This window comes from Equus asinus, chromosome 1, assembly GCF_041296235.1.
Source record: "Equus asinus isolate D_3611 breed Donkey chromosome 1, EquAss-T2T_v2, whole genome shotgun sequence".
In the NCBI taxonomy this organism is placed as follows: Eukaryota; Metazoa; Chordata; class Mammalia; order Perissodactyla; family Equidae; genus Equus; species Equus asinus.
In genome coordinates this window covers 894597-917765 of record NC_091790.1, presented here as the reverse complement: position 1 = coordinate 917765, position 23169 = coordinate 894597, and positions in this window count along the sequence as shown.

Below are 23169 nucleotides of genomic sequence, written 5' to 3'. Positions count from 1 at the left end.
GTAGAAATTGTGAGGATACGTTATGAATACACACCAGAAAAAGAACCATGAGAATATCACAATCTATGAACGCATCAGGTACACTTCCCCACATGATGAAGGAAGTAAAACATGTGACCAGCCAAGGTGGAATTGCCAGAGTGCTATGAGATGACACGATCATTGTGCATCAGAGGATTGCTGGGAACATAAAGTTGACAGGGACTCCAGGACTTTCTCTGGGGAAAGTCCACACATTTGGCCACATCCACAAATGATAAGAGATAAATCCCAGGACGATCTTAAAGGAAAGAAACTAGTGTCTAGAAGGAATGTAGTAGACCTTTCAAGGTTCGAGGATAAAGTTAGAAACCGACAACAAGTCCAGAAAAAGGAAAACTGTCCTACCTGGAAAGGGAGAGTAGTCAGACTGGTATGAGATCACTCTGAGACACTGTGTGCATGGAGGTTGTCAGGACAACTTAGAATTCTGAGGGTGTTTATGACATCATGGTGACCATGGCACCCAAGTTGGCTGAGGTTTCCAGCCCGAGGATAGGCCTAGGACAGTATATTCAAGTGACAGTTACCCAGAAACAGCTTTTCCAAACAGAATCCTGGCACAGAATCTTGAAGAGATCAAAGAGACGCTGATTCAAGAGTTGAGAAAGGAATCATTGGGAAGAAGCGATACTAGAGGGGCAAGCACTGAGAGGAGAACAGGGTCATCTACTCAAGTAGATGGGGAGACTGTGCTGATTCAAGCTTGAAACTTGTTTAGAAAAAAGAGGCCGGACCTGGGGCTTATCAGACCTACGTTGTCCTTCTGCCTTATTCATAATCCAAAGTCAAGAATGATCACTTGAGGACATTGAAGAGAAGAATCAAGACCTCCTTTTCTAGGCCCCTAGCATCTTGAAGACAAGTCTCTCTTTCCATAGCTCTGGCTTCACAGGGGTCCACTGGGTACATGCCAATGTGTCTCAAGAGATCTCATTGAAGCCTGGAAGGAATGGATCTCTGCCATGGTTGGCTATGTTTCTTGCTTTGGAAAGGCTCTAGATGTGTGCTAAAAAGCACCCTTTTCCAGAGGGCTTCGTTCCTTGGTGATGGCTGCCCTCCCAGGCTAGAGTGCTCAGTTGGGATCAATGAGATTCTCTCCCCCATCTCTTATCTTAGAAGGAGTATTGATTATGTGTTTCGAACTACATGTAAGGAGGTTGGCTGAAAAGTAGAACATTTCCATTATATTTAAAGAAAAATAAACATGCCACAGCTGAGGATGTAAATCAAACAAATAAAAAAACCCTGTAGAAATAAAGTAAGAAACAATCTAAACGTAAACTAGTGGAGCGTTCAGGGATGAGGGGTGAAGTACGAAACCACCCAAATCCAGAAAAGGGATGGAAGGATCTCTCCCCTGGAGACAGGAATTCATCAGATTCATCTAATTTGTCTCGAAACCCTTGGGTCCTTGAAGGTGGTTGCCAGGACAACATGGAGTTTCTCATCTCACAATGTCAAACGAACCAAGATGACCACATGTACTCAGTGCTCAGTTGCACCTAGGCTAGCATAGCAAAGATTACTTCAAGTTACCAATAGAAATTCAAAGATAACACCCAACAATCACAAAAGCACTCACACACCAGCCTACAGAACATACAGTGATTAAAGAAATACAAAATTCCTAACTTGGAACGAAGGAGAATGCAATCATAAGCATGTCAAAGGGAGATAGCTCAGAAAGACCATGACAATTAGACTATGGAAAAGAAAACATGGTCCCAGAAAATGGAAGGCCAACAGAAATCACACCTCAATAATCCACAGTGAAAGACATCAGTCTTTAGACAGACTCTGCTTGAATGTTGGAAAGTCTGAGAAAGTGACAACCCCAAAACCTGCAGTGAAGGTCAAACCTGGGCTAACTGGGAAGGGGGAGTTCTCCGACTGCTCCAAACGGGCTCTGAAACCGTGTGTCCATGAAGCTTGCCGGGACAGCAGAGACAAAATTCTGACAAATCCTCTGACATCACAGTGCACCGGAAAAACAACCTGGCCTAGTCAACACAGGGCCAGAGTTGGGCTCAAGTGGCATATTCAAGTCACATTCCACTCAACTGCAGGTTGGCAATGGAACATGTAAAGGGCCGGCCAGTGTTGCAGGGGTGAAGTCCACGTGTTCTTCGTCGGCCGGCCGCGGTCGGGAGCGTGGAATCCTGGGGTGATCCTCCTCATGGTTGTTAGAGCCATCTGGGGCAGGCGTCTGAGGTAGTGTAGAGGCAGTTGGGAAACGACGTTAGGCAGTGCCACTCATCCTCAGCAAGTACAGCAGCATTGTCAGCAGATGTGAGCATAGCAGTAAACGTTTGCCAAAACAGAACCAATTAAAAGGTGCAAAGAATAGAAATAATGAACCTCAAAAAGGGAAGCATGCCAGTAGGAGACATAAGATATCTAAGACTATGCTTCACCAAACAGATGCAAGCTATGTAAACCAAAACCTGGCAAAGCTTTGCGGAAAGAAACTCCAGAAGACCTAAGGAAACAGAAGGCTATTTCATGCTCTTCGAATGGAAGAACTAAAACACTTGAAACGTCCATACCCCATAAAGCAATCTGTGGATTCCATGCAATCCCAGTCCAAGTTGCAGCAATCTTTCTCACAGAAATAGAGAGAGGATAGTAAAGCCTCTATCTAGCAGCAAAGGAATCTGAATACCCAAAGGAATCCTGAGGAAAACGAACAAAGCATGACATATCACACTGTCTGATTTCTTCATGTAGGACGGAGCGCAACGAACCGAAATGGCAGAGTCTGGGTCCAAAAACAGGCACACAGACACATGGAACAGAATCGAGACCCCAGAGGTCAACTTACGTACATATGGACAACCCATTTTCGACAATAGAACCAAGAGGAGACAGCAGAGAAAGGAGAGTCTCGACAAGCACCGGTGCATGGAAGACTGCACAGCCACATGTAACACAATGAGAGTAGACCATGATGTTACACCAGGCACACACACCACCTCGAAATGGATTAAAGCCTTGAATGGAAGACTTGAAACCGTGCAACTTCTAGGAGACAACCCAGGCATCTTGCTCTTTGCCATCTGGCTTAGCCACCTATTTGGAAGAAGCATGTTTGACTAGTCAAGGGCAACAAAGGAAACAAGCAACAAACGGGACTTCATACACTGCAGAAGCTTCTGCCCAGACAAGGAAACCATCAACTCACTGCAACGTCAGCACAACAACTGGGAGAGGATGTTTTCAAAACACACATCAGAGAAGGGGTTAAGAGCCAAAAGATCCAATGACCTCATACGTCTCCAAAAGAGAAAACACAACAAGCCCACTAAAACCTGGCAGAAGATGCAAACAGAGATTTCTCCCCAGAAGATAGAAAGATGGCCAATAGGCTGTATGAAAACATGTTCCTCATCAGGAAGTCCCATGCCAGTGCAAATCCAAACTTCAATGAGATAGCAGCTTACTGTGGTCACAATGGCCCTAAGTAACAAGCCAGGAAACAAGTGTCTGAGAGGAGGTGGGGAGAAGTGAAGCCTCCAGCACTGCTGGTGGTAGTGTAAACCGATGCTGCCACTCCACAAAGCAGTGTGGACTTGCCTCAGAAATTTAAGATTCCATCTACCATATGATCCAGCTCTTCCTCGGTGGTGTATTTATCCAAAGAACTTGGAAACACCAATGCATAGAGATCCGTGCACCGCTGTGTTCACCACAGCCTTGCTCCTGATATCCAAGACTTGGAAGCTGCCCTGGTGCCCATCAAGGGACTAATGGAGAAGGAAGATGGGCTATAGCGACACAAGGGCATACTACTCAGCTATAAGTAAGGATGTAATCCAGCCCTTTGTGACCTCCAGAATGGCTCCTGAGGGTCTTATGGGAAGTGAAACCAGTCACAGGGAGAAAGTCAAATCCCGTAGGTTCTCACTTACAAGGAGCACAGAAAAACATGGGCTAATGTACAGGTACCATGGGACAGTGGATTGGTGGTTCCCAAGGGGACTGGGGGGCGGAGGGAGGGTGAAAGAGAAGATTAGCCACAAGCATGTGGTTCAGGCCTGTAATGAGGCTTCCGGAGGGGAGGATGATATAACCTACACAGAAGTCTAAATCTCTGGGAGTGGAAATCTGAAAGCTACAGGATGTTATAACGCAGGGTTACAACAATAAACTAACATAAAATCCAAAATCCAGAAAGGCGTGCGGATTTACGGCATAAAGCTTTGGAGTCTGAAAGAGATGAGAGAAGATGAACTTCCAAGTATTGACAATCACCTCCAAATGCTTAATAGTGCTACAGAAAGGTAGACCATTGCAAGGAGATGATGAGGAATACGACCAAGAGAACATGTTCCGTGCTAAACTCACGCACCAATGGAAAATGTTCCCGTCCATGATGTTGCTAGTAATTCCATTTACTTATAATCAAAGGAGGATAACATCTTCCCAAGTTCAGGCCAATGATTGGCCCAAAAGTCCAATTCAGGGCCGGCCCTGTGGTGTAGGGGGTAAGTGCCCACGTTCTGCTTGGGCGGCCCGGGCTTCAGTGGTTCGCATCAGGGGTGGGGATCAGATTAGTAGCAATCGGAAATGTAGATTTCATGGTATGGTGCGGACAGAGACCACAAGGAAGTAGAAATTGTGACGATGTGTTAGCAATATGCACCAGAAAAAGAAACATGAGGGTACTACAATGTGTGAACGCAGCTGGTACACTTGCCAAATGAAGAAGGAAGGAAAACTTGTAACCTGCCAAGGTGGACTTGTAAGACTGCTATGAGATGAAACAATCATTGCGCATCAGAGGATTGCCTGGGCAACCTCAACTTGGGAAGTACTCCAGGACTTTCTATGGGGAAGGTCCACCCATTTGGTCATAGCCACAAATTATGAGAGATGACCTAGGGTAATCTTAAAGGAAAGAAACTGGTGTCTAAAGAGAATGTAGTACACCTTTCAAAGTTGGAGGATAAAGTTGGAAACCGACAAGAAATCCAGAAAAAGGAAAACTATCCTGCCTGGAAAAGGTGCGTGGTCAGACTTGTATGAGATGGCTCTGAAACATGGTGTGCAGGGAGGTTGTCAGGACAACTTGTAACTTTGAGGGTGTTTATGATATCACGGTGAACATGTCACCCAAGATCTCTGCATATTTCCAGTTGGAGCGTTGGACTAGGCTAGGATATTCAAGTGAGAGATACCCAGAGACAGCTGCTACAAACAGAAACCGGGCACAGAATCTTGAAGAGATCAAAGAGACTATGATCCAAGGGATAAGAAAGGAATCATTGGGAAGAAGCGATAATAGAGGGACAAGCACCAAGAGGAGAACATTGTCATCTACTCAAGTAGATGGGGAGACCATGCTGATTCAAGCTTGAAACTTGATTGGAAGCAAGAGGCCAGACTTGGGACTTATCAGACCGACATTGTCCTTCTGACTTAATCTTAATCCAAAGTCAAGAATGAAGTCTTCAGGACATCAAAGAGGAGAATCCATGCCTCCTTTCCTGGGCCCCTAGCATTCTTTGAGGAGAAGTCTCCCTTTCCATAGCTCTGGCATCACGGGGGCCCACTGGGTAGACGGTTATGTCTCACAAGAGTACTCTTTGAAGCCCTGAAGGCGTGGGCACCTGTCATGCTTGGGGTATGTCTCCTTGTTTGGAAGGGCTCCAGAAGTGTGCTGAAATGCACCCTTTTCCAGAGGGCTTCGTTCCTTTGTGAAGGCTGCCCTCCCAGGCTAGATTGCTCCATTGGACTCTAATGAAGTTCTCTCCCCATATCTCTGACCCTAGAAGGAGTATTGACTATGTGTTTTGACACCTTATGTAAGGAGTTGGTGGAAAATTAAACATTACAGTGACATTTAAAGAAAACTACACATGCCAGATCTGAGGATGTAAATCAAAAAAATAAACCCTATACAAATAAAGCAAGCCAGTATCTGGACGTAAGCTAGTGGAATGTTCAAGGATCAGGGCTCAAGTTAGAAACTTCCCAAATCCAGAAAAGAGACAGAAAAATCTGTTGCCTGGAGAGAGGAGTTCATCAGATTTGTCTAATTTGTCTCGGAAACATCATTTCCGTGAAGGTGGTTGCCAGGACACCCATGAATCTGGAGTTTCTGATCTCAGAATGTCAAACCATCCAAGAGGACCTGGTGTTCTCAGTGCTCAGTTTGGCCTAGGCTAGGATAGCAGAGATTCCTTCAAGTGACAGATGGAAATTCCAAGACAACACCCAACAATCACGAAAGGACTCACACCTCGGCCTACAGAAAATATGATGATTAAAAAAATACAAAATTAATAACTTGGCATGAAGGAGAACGGATTGATAAGCATATGTAGGGGAGATAGCTGAGAAAGACCATGATGATTAGACTATGGAAATGAAACCAAGGTCCCCGAAATGGAAGGCAAACTGAAATCACACCTGAATAATCCACTATGAAATATGTCATTCATTAGACAGACTCTGCTGAAATGTTTGAAAGTCCGAGAAATTCACAACCCCAAAAACTGCAGCGAAGGTCAAAGCTGGGCTACCTGGGAAGGGTGAGTTACGAGTTTGCTCCAAGGGGCTATGAAAGCCGGTGTCCATGAAGCTTGCCGGGACAGCAGAGACACAATTCTGACAGATCCTCTGACATCACACTGGACCAGATAAACAAGCTGGCCTCATCTACACAGGGCCAGAGTTGGGCTCAAGTAGCATACTCGAGTCACCTTCCACTCAACTGCAGGCTGTCAATGGAACATGAAAGGGGCCGGCCAGTGGTGCAGCGGTGCAGCGGTGAAGTCCACGTGCTCTGGGTCGGCAGCCAGCAGTGGCCGCATAGAATCCTGGCGTGAACCTCCTCACGGCTGGTCCAGCCATTCTGGGACAGGCGTCCGAGGTAGTGTAGAGGCAGATGGGAAGAGACGTTAGACAGGGCCCTCTTCATCAGGAAATACAGGAGCATTGCCAACAGATGTGAGCACAGCGATAAACTTCTGCCTAAACAAAAGCAATTAAAAGTTACAAATGATAGAAAAACTTGCCCTCAAAAAAAAAAAAATAAAAGCATGCTTTAGAAGATTAAGGTATCTAGGAATAACCTGAGCCAAACAGGTGAGAGCTATGTAAACCGAGAAATAGCAAAGCTTTGAGGAAAGAAATTCCACAAGACACAAGGAACTGGTAGGGCATTCAGTGCTCTTGGAATGGAAGAATTAACACATTTGAAACGTCTGTACTGGATAAAGCAATCTCTGGATTCCATGCAATCCCAGTCAACGTTGCAGCAATCTTTCCCACAGAAATAGAAGAGGGAATCCTAATGTTTCTCTCCAGCAACAAAAGACCCTGAAGAACCAAAGGAATCCTGAGGAAAACAAAGAAATCATGACGTATCATCACAATGATTCCTTTCTTATCCCTTGAACCAGCGTCTCTTTGGTCTCTTCAAGATTCTGTGCCTGGTTTCTGTTTGTAAATGCTGTTTCTGGGTATCTCTCACTTGACTATCCTAGCCTAGTCCAATGCTAGGACTGGAAACATGCAGCCATCTTGGGTGACATGTTCACCGTGATGTCATAAACACCCTCAGAATTCTAAGTTGTCCTGAAAACCTCCATGCACGCAGTGGTTCAGACCCATCTCATACCAGTCTGACTATTCCCCCTTTCCAGGTAGGATAGTTTTCCTTGTTCTGGATTTCTTGTCAGTTTCTAACTTTCTCCTCGAACTTTGAAAGGTCTACTATATTCCCTCTAGACACCGGTTTCTTCCCTTAAAGATCATCCCTGGTTTTATCTCTTATCTTTTGTGGATATGGCCAAATGGGTGGACTTTCCTCAGAGAACGTCCTGAACTCCGTAAGAAGTTGATGCTGTCCAGGCAATCCCCTGATGCACAATGATCGTGTGATCTCCTAGCGGTGTGACAATTCCACCTTGGCAACTCACATGTTTTGTTTCCTTCATCATTTGGGCAAGTGTAGTTGACGCGTTCATAGATTGTAATATTCTCATGGTTATTTTTCTGGTGAGTATTGATAAGGTCATCTCACACTTTCTACTTCTTTATGATCTCTGTGCCCACCAGACCATGAAATCTGGATTTCCTAATGCTAGTAATCTGATCCACACACGTGATGCTAGCCAATGAAGCCCCGGCCACCGAGGCGGAACGTGGGAACTTACCTGCTGCAATACAGGGCAGGCCCTGAATTGGACTTTTGGACCAAACTTTGGCCTGAACTTGGGAAGATGTTGGCCTGCTTGGCTCATGCATGAAGGGAATCAGTAGTAACAACATGGAAGGTAGCATTTTCCGTTTGTTCATGAGTTTAGCATGGAACATGTTCTCTTCCTAGTATTCCTCTTCATCTCTTTGCAAAGGTCTACCTTTCTGTAGCATCATTAAGCATTTTGAGGTGATTACCAATCCTTGGAAGGTCATCCTCTGTAATCTGTTTCAGCCTCCAAAGCTTTAGGCCATAAATCTGCACCCCTTTTTGGAGTTTTGATTTTATGTGAATTGGTGGCCGTAACCCTGCATTATAACATCCTATATCTTTCACATTTACATCCTCACAGATTTAAAGTTCTGTGTAGGTTACATCATCTTCACCACCATAAGCCTAATTACAGGCCCTCACCACACACTTGTGCCTATTCAACTATGTCACCCTCGGGGCCCAGGCTCCCATTCCCTCTGGGAACCACCGGTTCCATCTCACGTGATTCCAGCTTGTTTGTCCTTTTTTTTCTATATCTCTTTGTAACTTAGATCGCATGGTATTTGACCTTCTCCCTGGGCTGGTTTCAATTCCCCTCATACCCTCAGGAGCCATTCTGGTGGTCACAAATGACTGGACTGCATCCATTCCTACAGCTGAGTGCTATGCCATTGTGTGGATATAGCCCATCTTCCTTCTCCATTCGTCCCTTGATGGGCACCAGGGCGGCTTACAAGTCTTGTATCTCGGGAGTAAGGCTGTGGTGAACACAGTGGTGCACGGATCTCTATGCATTAGTGTTTCCAAGTTCTATGGATATACAAGCTGCTGAGGAATAGCTGGATCATATGGTAGAAATTTCTGAGGCAATTCCACACTGCTTTTCCTACTGGCTGCACCGGTTTACACTCCCACCAGTGGTGCAGGAGGCTTCCCTTGTCTCCACCTCCTCTCTGACACTTGTTGTTTCCTGTCTTGTTCCTTATAGCCATTCTGACCACAGGGAGCTGTTATCCCATTGCCATTTGGATTTGCACTGGCCTGAGAATTTATGATGGTGAACATGTTTTCATACAGCTGTTGCCCATCTTTCTCTCTTTGGGAGAAATCTCTGTTTCCATCTTTTGCCCAGGTTTTACTGGGTTTGTTGTTTTTCCTCTTGTGGAGACGTGTGAGGTTATTGGATCGTTTGGCTATTCAGCCCTTCTCTGATGTGTGGTTTGCAAACATCCACTGCCAGTTGCTGTGCAGTCTTTGCATTGAGTTATGGTTTCCTTGGCTGGGCAGAACCTTCTGCGTTGGATAGAGTCCCGTTTGCTTCTTGTTTCCTTTCTTGCCCTTGCCCAGTCACACATGCTTCTTCCAAATAGGCAGCTAAGCCAGATGGTAAAGAGCACGCTGCCTGGGTTTTCTCCTAGAAGTTCCATGGACTGAAGTCTTCCATTCAAGGCTTTAATCCATTTCGAGGTGGTATGTTCCTCGTTTAACATCATGTCCTACTCTCATTTTGTTACCTGTGGTTGTGCAGTCTTCCAAGAAACATTTCTTCTCTAGACTTTCCTTTCTCCTCTGTCTTCTCTTGTCCCTCTGGTCGAAAATGAGCTGTCCATATTTGTGTGAGTAGACCTCTGTGCTCTTGATCGTGTTCTATTCGTCTGTGTGCCTATTTTGGGGCCCAGACTGTGCTGTTTCAGTACCTAGTGCTTCGTCCTGTATGGTGAAATCAGAAAGGGGGATACGTCCAGCTTTGTTCATTTTCCTCAGGATTCCGTTGGCTATTCAGTGTCCCTTATGCCTGGATAGAGACTTTGGGATTCTCTCTTCTATTTCTGTGGGAAAAATTACTACAACTTTGACTGGGATTGCATGGAATCCAGAGATTGCTTTATCTGTTACGAACTTTTCAAGTGTGTTAGTTCTTCCATTCCAAGAGCACGGTGTAGCCTTCCGTTTCCTTCTCTCTTCTGGAATTTATTTCCCAAAAGCTTTCTTCCCTTTCGTGTTACATAGCATGCACCTGTTTGGTTAAGGTCATTCATAGATATCTTATTCTTCTTACTGGTATGCTTCTGTTTTTGAGGTTCAGTATTTATGTTCTTTGCACCTTTTAATTGGTTCTGTTTTGGAAAACGTTTATGGCTGTGCTCACATCTGCTGACACTGCAGCTGTATTTGCTAAAGAAGAGTGGCCCTGTCTAACGTTGCTTCCCATCTGCCTCTGCACTACCTCGGACGCCTGCCCCAGAATGGCTGGGCCAACGGTGAGGAGGCTCACCCCCAGGAATCCATGGGCCTAGCGCAGGCTTCCAACCCAGAATGCACGGACTTCACTGCTACAACACGGGCTGGCCCCTTTCATGTTCCATTGCCAACCTGCTGTTGAGTGAAAGGTGAATTAAATTTGCTACATAAGCCCAAATCTGGCCCTGTGTAGACTAGGCCTGCTTTTCTATCCGGTCCACTGTGATGTCAGAGGATTTGTCAGAATTGTGTCTCTGCTGTCTCGGCAAGCTTCATGGACACAGGGTTTCAGAGCCCGCTTGAAGCAGTCTCGTAACTCACCCTTCCCAGTTAGCCCGGGTTTGACCTTCATTGCAAGTTTTGGGGTTGTGACCTTCTCGGTCTTTCCAACGTTCAAGCATAGTCTGTCTAAAGACTGACGTATTGCACTGTGGATCATTCAGGTGTGATTTCTGTTGGGCTTCCATTTTCTGGGACCCTGTTTTCTTTTCCATAGTCTAATCGTCATGGTCTTTCTGAGGTATGTCCCTTCGAGATGCTTGTCAGTACATTCTCCTTCATTCCAAGTTAGGAATTTTGTATTTCTTTAATCACCATATGTTCTGTAGGCCTATGTGTGAGTGCTTTCATGATTCCTGGGTGTCGTCTTTAAATTTCCATCGGTCACTTGAGGGAGTCTTTGCTCTCTTAGTCTAGGTGCAACTGAGCACTGAGTACGCGTGGTCATCTGGGTTCGTTTGACATTGTGAGATGAGAAACTCCAGGTACGACGTTGTCCTGGCAACCACCTTCAGGAACCCAATGCTTCTGAAACAAATTAGATGAATCTGATGAATTCCTCTGTCCAGGTGAGAGACCTTTTGTCTCTATTCTGGATTTGGGAAGTTTCAAACTTCACCCTTGATGCTTGAACTTTCCACTAGATTATGGCTAGATACTGGCTTACTTTGTTTCTACAGGTTTTGTTATGTGTTTGATTTACCTCCTCAGCTGTGGCGAGTTTATTTTTCTTTAAATATAATGGTAATGTTCTAATTTTCAGCAAACCTCCTTACGTGTGGTATCGAAACACGTAATCATTATTCCTTGTACGGCAAGAGAGGGTGGAGAGAATCTCATTGATCCCAACTGAACACTCTAGCCTGGGAGGGCAGCCTTCACAAAGGAACAAAGCTCTCTGGAAAAGGTGCTTTTCAGCACACTTCTAGAGCCCTTCCAAACCAAGCGACATACCCAAGCATGGCAGGGGGCCATTCGTTCCAGGCTTCAATGAGATCTCTTCTGACACATTGGCATGTACCCAGTGGGCCCCCGTGACTTGAGAGCTATGGAAAGGGAGACTTGTCTTCAAAGTTTGCTGAGGCCTAAGAAAGGTGGCCTCGCTTCTTCTCTTCAATGTCCTCAAGTAATCATTCTTGACTTTGGGTTATGGGTAAGGCAGAAGGACAATGTAGGTCTGATAAGCCCCAGGTACGGCCTCTTTTCTCAAAACAAGTTTCAAGCTTGAATCAGCATGGCCTCCCCATCTACGTGAGTAGATGACAATGTTCTCCTCTGAGTTCTTGTCCCTCTATTATCGCTTCACTTCAGTGATTCCTTTCTCATCCCTTGAATACGCATCTGTTGGATCTCTTCAAGTTTCTGTGCCCGGTTTCTGTTTGGAAAAGCTGTTTCTGGGAATCTCTCACTTGAATATCCTAGCCTAGGCAAATCCTCGGGATGGAAACCTGGGACCATCTTGGGTGACATGGTCACCATGATGTCATAAACACCCTCAGAATTCTAAGTTGTGCTGAAAACCTCCATGCACACAGTGTTTAAGACCCATCTCATACCAGTCTGACTACTCTCCCTTTCAAGGTAGGACAGTTTTCCTTTTACGGGACTTCTTGTCGGTTTCTAACTTTCTCCTCTAACCTTGAAAGGTCTACTACATTCCTTCTAGACACTGTTTTTTTTCCTTTAAGATCGTCCTGGGATTTATCTCTTAAGTTTTGTGGATGTGGCCAAATGTGTGGACTTTCCCCACAGAAAGTCCTGGAGTCCCTGCAAAGTTGAAGTTACCCAGGCAATCCTCTGATGAGCATTGATCATGTCATCTCATAGTAGTCTGGCAATTCCACCTTGGCAGGTCACATGTTTTCCTTCCTTCATCATTTGGGGAAGTGTACCTGATGCGTTCATAGATTGTAATATTCTCATGGTTCATTTCCTGGTGTGTATTCATAAGGTATCCTCACAATTTCTACTTCTTCATGATCTCTGTTGGCACCATACCTTGAAATCCATATTTCCTACTGCTCCTAATCTGATCCAGACCCGTGATGCCACCCTGCCAAGCCTAGGCCGCCCCAGTGAAACATGGGCACTTACCAGCTACACTACAGTGCCGGACCTGAATTGGACTTTTGGACCAACCTTTGGCTTGAACTTGGGAAGATGTTGGCCTGAATTGATTATTCATAAATGTAATTAGTAAAAACATCGTGGACGGTAACATTTTCCATTGGCTCATGAGTTTAGCACAGAACGTGCTGTGTTGGTTGTGTTCCTCTTCATCTCTTTGCAATGGTCTAATTTTCTGTAGCATCGTTAAGCATTTGGAGGTGATTATCAATCCTTGGAAATTCATCTTCTCTAAATTCTTTCAGCCTGCAATCTTTATGCCATAAACCTGCTTGCATTTAAGGAGTTTTGATTTTAGGTGAATTGATTTCCCTAACCCTTCATTATAACATCCTATAGCTTTCAGATTTACATCCTCATAGATTTAGACTTCTGTGTATGGTACATCATCTTCCCCACTGTAAGCCTAATTACAGGCCCACACTACAAAATTGTGCCTAAACAACTCTTTCTCACACCGTCCCCTGCCACCCGTTACCTCTGGGATCCACCAATCCCATGTCATGTTCTACATGTTTGTTGGTCCCTATTTTAATCTTCTCCTTGTAAGTGAGATCCTATGGTGTTTGACATTCTCCCTGGGGGTTGTTTCAGTTCCCCTCATACCCGCAGGAGCCATTCTGGTGTCACAAATGGCTGGACTGCACCCTTTCTTACAGCTGAGTGCTAGGCCATTGTGTGGATATGGCCCACCTTCCTTCTCCATGGGTCCCTTGATGGGCACCAGAGGAACTTCCATGTCTTGCATATCGGGAGGAAGGCTGTGGTGAACACAGCGCTGCACGGATCTCTGTGCAGTAGTGTTCCCAATTTCTTTGGATAAACACGCCGCAGAGGAATAGCTGGACCATATGGTAGATGTATTTTGAAATTTCTGAAGCAATTCCACAAGGCTATGCCTAGTGCCTTCACCGGTTTGCACTCCCACCAGCGGTGCAGAACTCTTCCCTTCTCTCCACCTCCCCTCCGACACTTGTTGTTTCCTGTCTTGTTCTTTATAGCCATTCTGACCACAGTGAGCTGCTATCTCATTGCCGTTTGGATTTGCATTGGCCTTAGACTCAATGATGATGAACATGAGTTCATAAAGCTGTTGGCAACCTTTCTGTCTTCTTGGTGTAAATCTCTCTTTCCATCTTTTGCTCAGGTTTTAATGGGCTTGTTGTTTTTTCTCTTGTCGAGACGTGTGAGGTCATTGGATCTTTTGGCTATTCAGCCCTTCTCCGATGTGTGGTTTGAAATATTCTCTTCCTGCTGTTGTGCTGTCCTTGCATTGAGTCGACGGTTTCCTTGGCTGGACAGAACCTACTGCATTGGATGGAGTCCCGTTTGTTTCTTGTTTCCATTGTTGACCTTGACTAGTCACACATGCTTCTTCCAAATAGGGGGCTACGCCAGATGGCAAAGAGCAAGCTCCCTGGGTTTTATTCTAGAAGTTTCACGGTTTCAAGTCTTAAGTTGAAGGGTTTAATCCATTTCGAGGTGGGGTGTGTGCCTGGTGTAACATCATGGTCTACTCTCATTGTGTTACATGTGGCTGTGCAGGCTTCCCAGCACCATTTCTTTTAGAGACTCACCTTTCTCCACTGTCTCCTCTTGCCTTCCTCATTGCAAATGAGTTGTTCATATATGAGCGAGTTGACCTCTGGGCTCTGGATTCTGTTCCATTGGTCTGTGTGCCTGTTTTTGGGAGCAGGCTATGTTTCGGTACCTAGCTCTTCGTCCTGCATGTTGGAATCAGAAAGTGTTTTACATCCTGCTTTGTTCGTCCTGCTTTTTTCCTAAGGATTCCTTTGGGTATTCAGGGTTCTTGTTGCTGTATAGAGACTTTAGGATTCTCTCTTCTATTTCCGTGGGAAAGATTGCTGCAACTTTGACTGGGATTGCATGGAATCTAGAGATTGATTTATCCTTACTGCCATTTCAGTTGTTTTAGTTCTTACATTCCTAGAGCATGGAATACCCTTCCGTTTGCTTGTGTCTTCTGGAATTGCTTTCGCCAAAGCTTTGCTAGTTTTCGGTTTCCATTGCTTGCACCTGTTTATCTAAGCTAATTCCTAGAAATCCTATTGTTCTTACGTGCATGTTTTTTCTTTCTGAGGTTTTTTCTATCCTATGCAACTTTTCATTGGTTTTGTTTTGGCAGATGTTCATGGCTGTGCTCACATCTGCTGGCGATGCTACTGTACTTTCTGAGGAAGATTGACGCTGCCTGACGTTGCTTCCCATCTGCCTCTACACTACCTCAGACGCCTGCCTCAGAATGGCTGGACCAGCTGTGATGAGGTTCACCCCCAGGATTCTGCATGGCCTGCCCAGGGCTGCTGACCACAACGTGCAGTGTTCACCACTACACCACTGGCCGGCACCTTTCATGTTCCATTGGCAACCTGCAGTTGAGTGGAATGTGACTTGAATGGGCTACTTGGGCCAAATGTGGCACTGTGTAGATGAGGCCAGTTTATTTTTCTTCTCCACTGTGATGTCAGAAGATTTGTCAGAATTCTGTCTCTGCTGTCCTGGCACACTTCATTGACACAGGTTTTCAGAGCCCGATGTTAGCAGTGTGATAACTCACCTTTACCAATTAGCCTAAGTTTGACATTTGCTCCAGTTTTTGTGGATGTGACTTTCTCTGACATTTGAACGTTCAGAGTATGACTAAACCTTAATTGTTTCATTGTGGATTATTCAGATGTGATTTCTGTGTGCCTTCCATTTTCTGTGACCGTTTTCTCTTTTCCATGGTATAATTGTTGATATGGGCTCGGCGAGCTGAAGACTCAAATATAAGATTTCTTGGACTCTCAAGGTCTGGCATTGGTGCTCTTTTATTTAGAGAATAGTACGGGATGGCATGGGGACAGGACCCATGGGCAGTGAAGAGCTGCTGCTGCTCCCTGGGGACGGGACCCATGAGCAGTCAGAGCTCCTGCTGCATCCCTCAGTTGAGGGTTAGTGATAATTTTATAAGGACTGGGTACATGACTTGTTTTTACTGGAAAAAGAAATGATGATGTTCAATGTCTTTAAAAGATTTCAGTGCAGATGGGGTCTGGTTATTGTGCGGTCACATAACTTTAGATACGAATATGCCCATATATATTACCATGTAGGTTAGTATGCCCTGAGATGCTCTCCATGGGACAGCCCTAATTCATATCAACAAAAAATCCACCGGGTCATATAGATTGGCATGTAGGCCAGGTCACCTTGGGCTTTTCTAGCTGGAGCAGCCTCAATCCACGACATAACCCCCCTCGAACCCATTTGGACCGGAAATATTTGGGGATATGGACGATGTTCACTCTTCTGTAAATACTTCTGGCTGTACAATGTTGTAGAGGTGTCCCTAAATGGGGCCATAGGCACAGGTAGAAGTTCAGTGGACCACAAGTCTTCACCTGTGGAGTCCAAGGCTAAGTTATACAGAGCCCCTGGAGAGGAGAGAATCATTTGACGAGATGTGCTCCAGGAGGTGAAATATTTTGGCATGCAGAAGACAAACAACGAAACAGACAACAAACTACAAGTAGAAATACAAGCAGTATGTTTAACCCAATGAATAAGGTTTTGAAGTAGTGCAGAAACCTGGTACTGACTGGGAGTTCAACCAATCGTTTAGAGTTAGGGTTGGTCAGACATGGATTTAATTTGGTGGCTGGGATAGGAAGCCAGAAATATTTTGACGGTAGTCAAGAATATAGGCAAAACATTCACTTTTTATAATGGCACAGGTGCCCCCTTGTGCTTCTGTCAAGACATCCAGTGCCATTTGGATTTGGAGAACTGCCTTACACATTTGGGATACTTCTAAATTGAGCAGCAAAATGCTATGTTGTGCCTCATTTAATGCCTTCCTACTGAATTTGATTAGGACTTCCATGTGCAAGACAGCATTTTCAATTCCTAATTGGTGAAGGATAATTGAGTAAAGATGGAAATACCAGTGGAAGACACAGCTGGTCCAGAGCTGTTGCAGTTGGGTAGGTTAGCAGGAGGAGATATATTAAATGTAGTTCTACCTTGCATGCAGACAAAGCCTAGGGTGCATCATCCAACCCATCCAGGTGGCAGCCAAGGCCATAAAGTGGACCCACATCGACACTGAGCACCATTAGGGGCTAACCAAAACGTGCTGGGCCGTCTATCCCAGTCAGTCCCAGACCAGTCAGTATTTTTTTTAAGGCTATGATACGAGAACACAAATAACAGGGAATTTTCCCCATAAGTCGAGTGCTATTAGGCCATGTATCACAGGTGTGATTGGTTTGTTCCCAACAGAGAATGATCTTTTACTGGGTTGACCACTAGTAAGAGTGAACCAAATATATTCATTCCAAATTTGATATGGTCCATCCTGTGTCTTGATAAGCTGGGGACTTTAAATTTGGAACATGTTGTTTAGGATCCACCAGTGACAAAGCAAATGTATTTAGTATTCGGGCAGTAGTATTGAAGGAAAATGTTTGATGGTGGCCAGGGAACTCCCAGGTGTCAGAGACAGATGGCCACAAGGAGACATTACGATTAGCAATAGATGAATCTTGTAAAAGAAAACAGCTAGAATCTAATATCCAGGAATACCTACTATAGCTTCTACATAAACGTATTTTTTCTCTCTTAAATCACCCTCATTTTTACAAAAGATAGCCAAATTAGGATGAACTGGTTTGCAAATAAAGTGTAGCTTCAATACAACTTGCTCCAATTATTTACATAAGAGGAACAAGAATAGTAATTGCTTATACAGGCTTTTTAAAATCTGCTTTGCTGGACTTTTTTATGAGGAATCTCAGATTCAACTGTGAAGGCGTTGCAAGGCCAGAAAAGCCAAGCCAAGGACTTGTCATCAGATTTGGCCTGCAGTACTTACAGATTTGAGTGGTGTTCTCTTTGAGGTCCCCCAAAATATTCGGAGTTCCTTACACCTGTCAGATAAGCAAGCTTCCTTAGTTACTGGGTAAGATTGCCAGAATCTCTGTAAACAAGGTACCAGGCCCATGTTTCCAAGTGGCTGTATTCCAGAAAGTCCAATCTTTGTTCCTGAAATGCTGTCTTGTCATATCTGAGCCTGTATGTTTCAAATATGACATTCCAGTCAAAGCCTTGGTAGTATAACCAATGTGTCCTGTTATAAGGAGAACAGATTCTTATGGAACTTATGCAAATATTGCCACTACATAACCATACTCGGTCACAAAGGGTTTCCCAATTCCAGAGGGATAAGGTAGGGAGAAAAAGATAAATGTTTCAGTTTTTCTCATAAAGGCATAATTTCACCAAACGGCTGTAAGTCAAAGTTAGCATAAGAGAAAAGAAAAAATACTTCCTTCATTGTGAGAAAACAACACAACACATCAAAACTCAACAATATTTCAAACAGATGTCCTAAAAAATTATAATCCTCCTCATCAGTTCACACAGTCCTGTATAATCAACTCTTGAGCTGAATCTTCTGTCAGCAGATCGATGAACTTAGTTTCTGGTAGAATTCTGTCATTTCTTACTCAGCTCAGTTTTACAATCTGAAAGTTTATCAGAAACGTGTAGTTTAGAACCTCTGTGTCAGAATCCTTTCCAGGAATTTCTCAGAAGATGAAAGATATTTGCAAAAGAAAAAAGCATCAGAGTAACACAACAGCTATCTGCAAATGGACAAAGGACACCAAACGGCAATTGCCAAAGAAACTTGGCTACTTCTGTGACATATAACACTTCCAGATAATAATTGGACTTATGACTGATAACCAGGACAGATCAGAATCTTAAGAATGCCATATAATTTTAGGACATCTATATTAATAACATTTACCCATCTAATACCACCTAAGAAAGTCTATCTTCACTTATTTCCCAATGTTTTCCATGTAATTTAATAGACCAAATAAGCCTAGTTAGTTTGGTATATTCCTCCTTATAGGAAGAGAGAGAAAATTTCTTTGAGACGACTCAGGGGGCCTCTGAAAATCCTCAGAGTAATTTTTCTTCTGTCTACCAGGTCAAAAGACAGCCTTCATTCAGGATTTGAATATTTTTGAGGGAGAAGCTTGTCAAAACATACCCAAAGTTTTTAAAATGCTTCTTCAAATAGGAAACAACACTCACTGTGAAACAATGCTCAGGTATCTATTCAAAGTGATAACAGAAAGAGTGAAAAATCTTAAGAGTGACCTCAGTCATTATTTTCACAAAACAGATTTGTCTCTTAGGTAGAATTACTCAAAGGAATAGCTTTTATAACCTCTTTATCAAGAGCAGATCCAAAGTTCAAGAAAAAGTATCCTTTCAGAGAAAACCAAATTTGAATTTCTGCACCTACTTATTTTTAACATTCAAACTCATGCACTTAATTGAACTTACTTTAGTCTACTTGACCAGGCATAAAACTCCTTTCGGAATTTCTCCTTCACAAGCATTCTACAACTTTGTCCCAAAGTCTTTCTTTTTCCTTTCTAGTACATCAGGACAAATTTATGTTTCTTAACCTATCAAACAAAAATATTTCCATTCTTTATACCTTTTTTACTGAAAACATCCATTCTAACTTCCTTGAATACACAGCTCTTTTACTTATTAATTTCCAGTAGCTTTAATTCCATAGGTTAATTAGAACACTTAAACCTTAACAGACCTAGTAAACACTAAAAATGTAAACAATTATGAATTGTCTTTTATATCAGCATTCTAAACACTTCATAAATTTAGAAACGTGGTACTTTACAACAAAACACAAGGCATGCTTCTTAATACACCCAAACGCTTTTAGCCTCTTCACTAAGAAGCCAAAATCAGATAACTTAGCTATGTTTATTAATAATGTTTCAGTGTTTCATCCTATCCAAAAATGACCCAGATATTCAGATTTTTATCATTTAACTTAACTTGGCAAAACTCAAGATTGTTACCAAAAAGAATTTCGAAACTGTTTTTTTCCCCAAGTATACAGACTGTAAAAGTTATTGTGAGTTTTATGTATTTAAACCATTTTTTTCCGACAATTATGTTCAGATTACCTACGGAAACCTCATGAGGCATTTGAAAAAACTGGTCATCGTTTACAGCTATTATTTTGCTGACAAATTTAACAGACAACGTGAACTTATGTGACTAGTAAGCCCAGGATGCATGCCTGCATACTATGCAAATACCGACAACTCTGACAAGAAGACTATTTTCAATCAAACCAACAAACTTAAACAAGTTTTCATTTAACATAGGTTAATTCACATCTCGTTTACTTTGAAAGGCACTGAGTTAATTTCTACTACATTTAGAATTTAATAAAGCACTTACTTTAAGCCAACTAAACAGAAATCTTAATTTTGGCCATAGCATCCAGGATAAAAGTATCACACCTATAACATACACATAGACACACCTACAGAGAGACTGTACAACCATCCTTTTAAAAACTACTGCTGTGAGTCAGGAACAATAATATTGAGCTCACAAGTTATGAATCCAAACTTTGTTTTGAGCCTTTTTACTAATACTTAAGAGAAGACCTTTGACATGCTAGACTTTTGGCAAAGACACACTTATGTTCATTTAACCTTTCCCCTCCTTTTTTGTTTTTCAGTCTTAAGAATGAGTGATGGACTGGACAGTAGTTCCTGGAGAGGGAGGATGATAATCTTTTTCATGATAAAGGAACTAGGTGGAATCTGAACTGCCTCTAGAGCTGTCTTTCCAGTCTTGCAAGGATTTTGTAAGGACAGTTGCTCTTTATTTCCCAGAAACTGGACTGTAACTTGAAGGTCCTTTTAGGTTGATCCACCTGTCCAACTGCACCAGAAAGGCACAGAGAAAAATCGCAGATTTTCTCCTAGTTGGAGTTTCTGGGGCATCACCCATACAATTGAAAGTGTTTCTAATTAGTTAGAAGGATTTTGAGTGGTGAGTCTCTGGGGATGCTTACGGCATTCCCCATGGCAGTAAAGCCAGTGTCTGACTGACAGTGGACTGGAAAAGGGTGCAGTGCCCACAGAAGCCGGGAACTGGCTGGAGGTCAGGGCTCCCAGCAGCCGGGTTGAGAGTTAAGTCCCTTGCAAAATGTTTTCAAGTTTTTCGATTTTACAGAAGGTCCAGGTTCTGGTCAGGTTCAGCCTGAACTTAAGCTCGACTTGGTGACAACAGACTACCTGATGAGCAAAACAAAGAAAGGAAAAGAAGACACCAGACCTCACCCTCATGGCCACTCCCAGAGGGTTATCAAGATAAGAGTCACACAACAGTTCCCGTGCTGGGGCACACTACCCTAGCATGACAGTTCACAGAATAAATCACAGGTCTGCTACCCTAATAGCCAACTCAGTAGGTGACTAAAATCCTCAATCAGTCATCTGCCAAAAAAGGGCACCCTACTTGGTGTTGCCGTGGTGATCAGGGTAGAAAGCCAAAGTTGGGGTTCCCAGGCATGGAGACATTGACTCTTCAAAGATTCTTCTGTTTTCCGGTTGCAAAGCTCAAAAGGAGATGAAAATGGCCCGTGTAACTCTAACAAAGATGAAAGAGACACGTGAATTTCCTTGAAAATCTCCTGTGAACCTAGGGCAGCATCCCACCTGTCGTTCCTAATGTGGGATTCCTATAGCAATGGGTGATGGGGAAGTCCACCAGCATTGCATCCCTTGTGTACCTTCCCTCGGATGCCTGGCAGTAACAGGTGCCTGGTGAACATCTTTCCTATTCTGCCTGGCAGCAATAGATGCCTGGTGAATGGTCCCTGAGAGAAAAGGAGAAGTTTAAGAGAGAACAGGATAGAGAAAAATAGTGAGGAATTTTCCGCCGCTTTGGGGGACATTCTACCCAATTGCGTGTTGGAGCCATTCTCCGAGAAGGGTTTTCCATACTCAACCAAAGGTTAGACTTTCTTACTTGCCTTGAACTGGACTCCCAATTGGGACATTCACACAGTTCAGAGCATGGTCAGGTGCCATGGGAGGTAGCCCAATACAGCCTTAGGAAAAGAAACCTTCCACGGGAGTCTTGTAGATTCCCGACCATCCTAATGACTTAAGTGGCCAACCCGTGCCCACGTAAAATTTATATATCAGAGATAGAGTCAGGAAGGAACGGATTAATTCATTCTACATCACCCTTAGGCTTAAGGTACTGATTCTCTTCAAGCCGAATGCCATGATTTGCCCCACAGAGTAGCCATGGGCAGCAAACGTGGATTCATACAGCTATCCAAGAAAGTTCCTGATGGAGAAGTGAACTTAGATCCATCCTCGAAAAGGAGAGAGGCACAAGGAAGGAAAGGGCATTTACCAGAAGTCAAGCTCACAAACCGATGAAGCAAAATCCCCGTACGGGCCACAAGATATGATGCGGGGTTGGCGAACTGAAGAGTCAAAAGAAAGATTTGTTGGACTCTCATGGTCTGGCAGTGATGCTCTTTTATTTAGAGAACGGTACAGGATAGCATGGGGACAGGACCCATGGGCAGTCACAGCTCCTGCTGCTGCCCTGAGTACAGGGTAAGTGCTAATTTTATAGGCATAGTTAGGTGACTTACTTTTGCTGGAAAAAGAAAAGATTATGTAAAATGTCATGAAATGATTCCAGTTCAGTTGGGGTCTGGTTATTGTGTGGTCGGATAACATTAGATACGAATCTGGCCGTATAGATAGGCATGTAGGTGAGCATGACCTGGGCTTCTCTCACTGGGGCACCTCTAATTCATACCAAAAAATGATTCACCGCGTCATGTAGTTTGGCATGTAGGCCAGGTAACCTTGGGCTTTTCGAACTGGGGCAGCCTTAATCCACATCAATCGTCATGGGCTTTCTCAGCTGTCTCCCATCGATATGCTTATCAGTCCATTCTCCTTCATTCAAGTTATTAATTTTGTATTTCTTTCATCACCATATGTCCTCCAGCCTGATGTATGAGTGATTTCCTGATTGTTGGGTATTGTCTTTGAATTTCAATCGTTCACTTGAAGGAATCTTTGCTAAGCTAGCCTAGGTCCAACTGAGCACTGAGAACACGTGGTCATGTTTGTTGGTTTGACATTCTGAGATCAGAAACGCCAAATTCTAGGTTGTCCTGGCAACCACCTTATGGACATAATCTTTCGGAGACAAATTAGACAAATCTGATGAATTCCTCTCTCCAGGTAAGATATTTTTATGTCTCTTTTCTGAATTTTGGAAGGCTCAAACTTGAGTCCGGATCCCTGATCGTTCAGTTAGATTATGTCTATATACTGGTTTACTTTATTTCTGTAGGATTTGTTAGTTGTTTGATTTACATCCTCTGCTCTGGCATG